Genomic DNA, 6,514 nt, shown 5'->3' on the forward strand with positions numbered 1-6,514 from the left:
AACCGGTTCCATAACGCATCGACTTCTTCATGTCCCCATGTGGGCACTGAGGCTCCTCTGGCCTCCCGTCTTGCAACAGCAGGTGAGAGTTTATTTGTTTATGGGAGGGAGAGGGGGCAATTGGTGACAGCTGAAATGGTAAAGCGGCCGGCACGACATCTTTAAATCTAAAGAACCAAAAACACAATTCTTCTTTCCGTGAAGCAGGTATTGATCGGTTTGAAGTGTCGTGTAGGGAAAATTCGGGAGGCAAATCTGCTGCCCGTTGTCACGGTGTAACGGGTGAAATTATTCAGCTTTCAATTGTTGATCGGCTGAAATGTCGAGAGGCATTTTCCAGCTCCAACGTGGAAAAAGTTTGGCTTTTGAGCCATTGGGTAAGGTGGTTTTTTTTTAATTGCTGCTAACGAATTACAATACATTTTGTACAAACAAGAAGAATTGCAAAATCACGAGTTCACTGTCCATGTTTCTGACATCATGTTCAACAGAAACAAGGATTCTCCTCAACACGTTGCTGAAAATTGGAGAAAAGGGATCCTCACCCGAATTGGACATCGACAGGGATAATTCTGAGTCCTACCATGAATCTGTATGATGGAAATCAATTAAACAACAAGCCTGGATAGCTCAGTCAGCAGAGCATCAGACTTTTAAAGCAGGTAGTGATCTGAGGGTCCAGTGTTCAAGTCCCTGTTCAGGCTAAAAGTTTTAAAACAGCTGGCAAGTTCTGCGTTTCCAGCGGAGCGAAAGGAGCAAGAGTTGGCCAGACAGGCCCTCGAGCCTGCTTCGCCAATTTGATAAGGTCATCGCTGATCTTTGACCTCAACTCCACTTTCCCGACCTGTCCCCATATCCCTTGAGTTCCTTCGTGTCCAACATTCTATCCATCTCAGTTTTGAATCTATTCAATGGCTCAGCATCCACAGCCCTCTGGGGTAGAGAATTCCAATGGTTCACAACCTTCTCAGTGAAGAAAATATTCCTCATCTCTGTACTAAATGGCCGGCCAATTATCTTGAGATTATGACCCTTAGTTTTAGACTCTCCAGCTAGGGGAAACAGCGTCCCAGCATTTAACCTGTCAAGCCCTCTAAGAATTTTACATGTTTCAATGAGATCACCTTATTATTGAAAACTGCAGAGAATATAGCCCATTCTACTCAATCTCTCCTCACAAGACAACCCTCTCATCCCAGGAATCAATCCAGTGAAGTTTTGTTGCACCCACTCTAAGGCAAGTGTATCGTTCCGCAGGTAAGGGATTAAAACTGTACACAGTACTCCAGATGTGGTCTCACCAAACCCTATATAATTACAGCAAGGCTTCCTTATCTTTGTACTCCAACCACCTCGCAATAAAGGGCAACATACCATTTGCTTTCCGAATTGCTTGCTGCACCTGCAGGTTAACTTTCTGTGATCCGTGTGCAAGGACACACAAATCCCTCTGAATACCAACATTTCGCAGCCTCTCACCTTTGAAAAGATATTCTGCTTTTCTATTCTTCCTAACAAAGTGATTAACCTCACATTTCCCCACGTTATAATTCATCTGCCAACTTCTCGCCCACTCACTTAACCTGTCTGTATCACTTTGCATCCTCTTTGCGTCCTCCTCACAGCCTACTTTCCCACCGAGTTTTGTCTCGTCAGCAAACTTGGATACATTACACTCGGTCCCCTCATCTAAGTCAACAATATAGATTGTAAATATCTGAGGCCCAAGCACTGATATTCACGGCACCCCACTAGTTACAACCTGCCAACCCGAAAATGACCTGTTTATTCCGACTTTCTCTTTTATGTACATCAACAAATCCTCAATCCATGTTAATATATTACCCACTATCCCATGAGCCCTAATCTTGTCGAACAAACTTTTGAGTGGCACCTTATCGATTGCCTTTTGAAAATCCAAATATTCTATATCCACTCGTTCTCCCTTATCTACCCTGCTATCTACACCCTCAAAACCTCTAATAGAGTTGTTAAACACGATTTCCCTTTCACAAAACCGTGTTGCATGTGCCTAATCATGTTATGATTTTCTAAGTGTCCTGTTATCAAGTCCCCAGTAATAGATTCTAACATTTTCCCTCCTACTATTCTCAGGCTAAATGGCTTGTCCTTCCCTGTTTCCTCTCTCCCTCCTTTCCTGAATAGCGGGGTTACTTTTGGTACCTTCCAATCCATGGGGACCTTTCGAGAATCATGGGAACTCTGGAAGATAAAATCAATGCATCCATTATCTCTGCAGCCACCTCTTTTAAAACCCTGGATGTGGGCCACCAGGGCCAATGAATTTGTCAGCTTTTAGTCCCATTAATTCCCCCAGTACTTTTTCATTACTAATCTTAATTGCTTTACGTTCCTCACTCTCATTAGAACCTTGGTTCCCCAATAGTTCTGGTATGATATTTGTGTCTTCTACTATGACCACAGATACAAAATACTTGTTTAACATCTCTGCCATTTCCTTATTCTCCAACATAAATTCTCCTGTCTCTGCCTCCAAGGGACCCATGTTTACTTCCGCGTAATTTCTTCCTTTATACATACTTGTAGAAGCTCTTACAATCCATTTTAATATTTCTTGCTGGTTTACCCTCAATCTATTTTCTCCCATTTTAGCAATTTCTTGGTCATCCTTTGCTGATTTCCAAAACCCACCGAATCCTCAGGCTTACTACTCTTTTTGGCACCAATATAAGCCTCTTTTAACCTAATTCTATCATTAATTTCTCCAGTTAGCCAAGGTTGGGCCACTTTTCCGGTGGTGTTTTTAATAAGACAACGTATTAGTTAGAACCTTCCTCCCCTAAGTCTCCACGCTCCTCCACTTTTAAACTGTGACCATTTAGTTTACATTTAATCTCATTTTTCTTCCTCTCAAAATGTATGACGTCACATTTCTCTCCATTAAACTTCACCTGTCTGTTTCCGAACCTGTGAACGTCACAATGAAGTCACTGACTCCTCTTCACAGTTCCCCACGCTGCCAATTTTGGCGTCATCTTGAGATTTTCACCTTGTGTCCCATATACCCAAGCTCAGATCATTCTCTGTATTGAGAAGAGCAATGGTCCCAACACTAACCATGGGGGACACCACTGTTTACATCTGTCCTGTCTGAAGAACATCCATTAACAACAACTCTCTGTTTTCTGCTCTTTACACAACTTCCTATCCACACTGCCCAATTCATTTTAATACCGTGAGTATTAATTTTATCAACAAGCCTCCTGTCCGTCATCTTATCAAACACCTTTTCACAATCCATCTACACAACATCCACTACATTCCCTTTATCAGTAGACTTGAGATATCTCAAATAATCCATGTTAGTTGTTCTTAATTAATGTGTTTTTCCAACAAATGTTGAAATGTTTGCTCCACCTCATCTGGTTTCATCTTTTTCAAGCCACAACAGAAAGGTCGAGTTTTCTCCTGGAGCTTAAGATAAATTAATTTTTAAAAATGATGCCTCAGACAATGGGGACATCTGGGCTTAGACACGCCCATTCGGTGCCGCAACTCCCGCCCCTCTCACACTCCGAATGGTCGGAGGACCAACTGTCCGCTCATCCCTCCAGTCAATTTACCATAAGACCATAAGACCATAGAGATAGGAGCAGAAGTGGGCCATTCGGCCCCTCGAGCCTGCTCTGCCATTTAATGAGATTATGGCTGATCTGATTTTTACCTCAACTCCACTTTTCTGCCCTTTCCCCATATCCTTTAACTCCCTTGCTGATCAAAAATTTGTGTAACTCAGCCTTGAATGTATTCAATGACTCAGCCTCCACAGCTTTTTGTGACAACGAATTCCAAAGATTCACGACCCTCTGGGAGAAGAAATTCCACCTCATTTCCATCTTAAACGGGCGACCCCTTATTCTGAGACTATGCCCCTAGTTTTAGAGCCCCCATGAGGGGTAACATCATCTCAGTATCTACCCTGTCGAGTCCCATCAGATCCTTGCATGATTCAATAAGATCTCCTCTCATTCTTCTAAACTCCAATGCGTATCGACCCAACCTGTTCAATCTTTCCTCATAAGACAATCCTTCCATAACCGTTATCAACCTAGTGAACCTTCTCTGTACCGCCTCCAATGCAAGTATGTCCTTCCATTAATAAGGTCACCAGAACTGTACGCAGTACTCCAGATGTGGTCTCACCAGCACCCTGTACAGTTGCAGCATGACTTCCCTGCTATTATACTCCATCCCCTTAGAAATAAAGTCCAATATTCTGTTTGCCTTCCGGATTACCTGCTGCACCTGTATGTTATAGAATCATAGAATCATAGAAGTTTACAACATGGAAACAGGCCCTTCGGCCCAACATGTCCATGTCGCCCAGTTTATACCACTAAGCTAGTCCCAATTGCCTGCACATGGCCCATATCCCTCGATACCCATCTTACCCATGTAACTGTCCAAATGCTTTTTAAAAGACAAAATTGTACCCGCCTCTACGACTGCCTCTGGCAGCTCGTTCCAGACACTCACCACCCTTTGAGTGAAAAAATTGCCCCTCTGGACCCTTTTGTATCTTTCCCATCTCACCTTAAATCTATGCCCCCTCGTTATAGACTCCCCGACCTTTGGGAAAAGATTTTGACTATCGACCTTATCTATGCCCCTCATTATTTTATAGACTTCTATAAGATCACCCCGAAACCTCCTACTCTCCAGGGAAAAAAGTCTCAGTCTATCCAACCTCTCCCTATAAGTCAAACCATCAAGTCCCGGTTGCATCCTAGTAAATCTTTTCTGCACTCTTTCTAGTTTAATAATATCCTTTCTATAATAGGGTGACCAGAACTGTACACAGTGTTCCAAGTGTGGCCTTACTAATGTCTTGTACAACTTCAACAAGACATCCCAACTCCTGTATTCAATGTTCTGACCAATGAAACCAAGCATGCTGAATGCCTTCTTCACCACCCTATCCACATGTGACTCCACTTTCAAGGAGCTATGAACCTGTACTCCTAGATCTCTTTGTTCTATAACTCTCCCCAACGCCCAACCATCAACGGAGTAGGTCCTGGCCCGATTCGATCGACCAAAATGCATCACCTCACATTTATCTAAAATAAACTCCATCTGCCATTCATCGGCCCACTGGCCCAATTTATCAAGATCCTGTTGCAATCCTAGATAACCTTCTTCACTGTCCACAATGCCACCAATCTTGGTGTCATCTGCAAACTTACTAACCATGCCTCCTAAATTCTCATCCAAATCATTAATATAAATAACAAATAACAGCGGACCCAGCACCGATCCCTGAGGCACACCGCTAGTCACAGGCATCCAGTTTGAAAAACACCCCTCTCCAACCACCATCTGTCTTCTGTCGTCAATCCAATTTTGTATCCAATTGGCTACCTCACCTTGGATCCCGTGAGATTTAACCTTATGTAACAACCTACCATGCAGTACCTTGTCAAAGGCTTTGCTAAAGTCCATGTATACCACGTCTACTGCACAGCCCTCATCTATCTTCTTGGTTACCCCTTCAAACAACTCAATCAAATTCGTGAGACATGATTTTCCTCTCACAAAACCATTCTGACTGTTCCTAATCAGTCCCTGCCTCTCCAAATGCCTGTAGATCCTGTCTCTCAGAATACCCTCTAACAACTTACCCACTACAGATGTCAGGCTCACCGGTCTGTAGTTCCCAGGCTTTTCCCTGCCGCCCTTCTTAAACAAAGGCACAACATTTGCTACCCTCCAATCTTCAGGTACCTGACCTGTAGCTGTCGATGATTCAAATATCTCTGCTAGGGGACCCGCAATTTCCTCCCTAACCTCTCATAACGTCCTGGAATACATTTCATCAGGTCCCGGAGATTTATCTACCTTGATGCGCGTCAAGACTTCCAGCACCTCCCTCTCTGTAATATGTACACTCCTCAAGACATCACTATTTATTTCCCCAATTCCCTAACATCCATGCCTTTCTCAACCGTAAATACCGATGCGAAATATTCATTTAGGATCTCACCCATCTCTTGTGGTTCCGCACATAGACAACCTTGTTGATCCTTAAGAGGCCCTACTCTCTCCATAGTTACTCTTTTGCCATTTATGTATTTGTAGAAGCTCTTTGGATTCTCCTTTGCCTTATCTGCCAAAGCAATCTCATGTCCCCTTTTTGCCCTCCTGATTTCTCTCTTAACTCTACTCCGGCAATCTCTATACTCTTCAAGGGATCCACTTGATCCCAGCTGCCTATGCATGTCATATGCCTCCTTCTTCTTTTTGACTAGGGCCTCAATCTCCCGAGTCATCCAAGGTTCCCTACTTCTACCAGCCTTGCCCTTCACTTTATAAGGAATGTGCTTACCCTGAACCCTGGTTAACACACTTTTGAAAGCCTCCCACTTACCAGACGTCCCTTTGCCTGCCAACAGACTCTCCCAATCAACTTCTGAAAGTTCCTGTCTAATACCATCAAAATTGGCCTTTCCCCAATTTAGAATTTTAACTTTTG

The 6,514-nt window shown here is 43.4% G+C and overlaps 1 non-coding gene across 1 annotated transcript; it reads left to right on the forward strand.

Annotated features, from left to right (window-relative positions):
* Window positions 1–619: 619 nt before the first annotated feature.
* trnak-uuu (transfer RNA lysine (anticodon UUU)) lies at window positions 620–704 on the forward strand. The gene is given in 2 exon segments: window positions 620–656; window positions 669–704. It is a non-coding gene; the product is annotated as a tRNA-Lys (tRNA).
* The last annotated feature ends 5,810 nt before the right edge of the window (window positions 705–6,514 follow it).

Source organism: Heptranchias perlo, chromosome 20 (genome assembly GCF_035084215.1).
Source record: "Heptranchias perlo isolate sHepPer1 chromosome 20, sHepPer1.hap1, whole genome shotgun sequence".
Taxonomy (NCBI): domain Eukaryota; kingdom Metazoa; phylum Chordata; class Chondrichthyes; order Hexanchiformes; family Hexanchidae; genus Heptranchias; species Heptranchias perlo.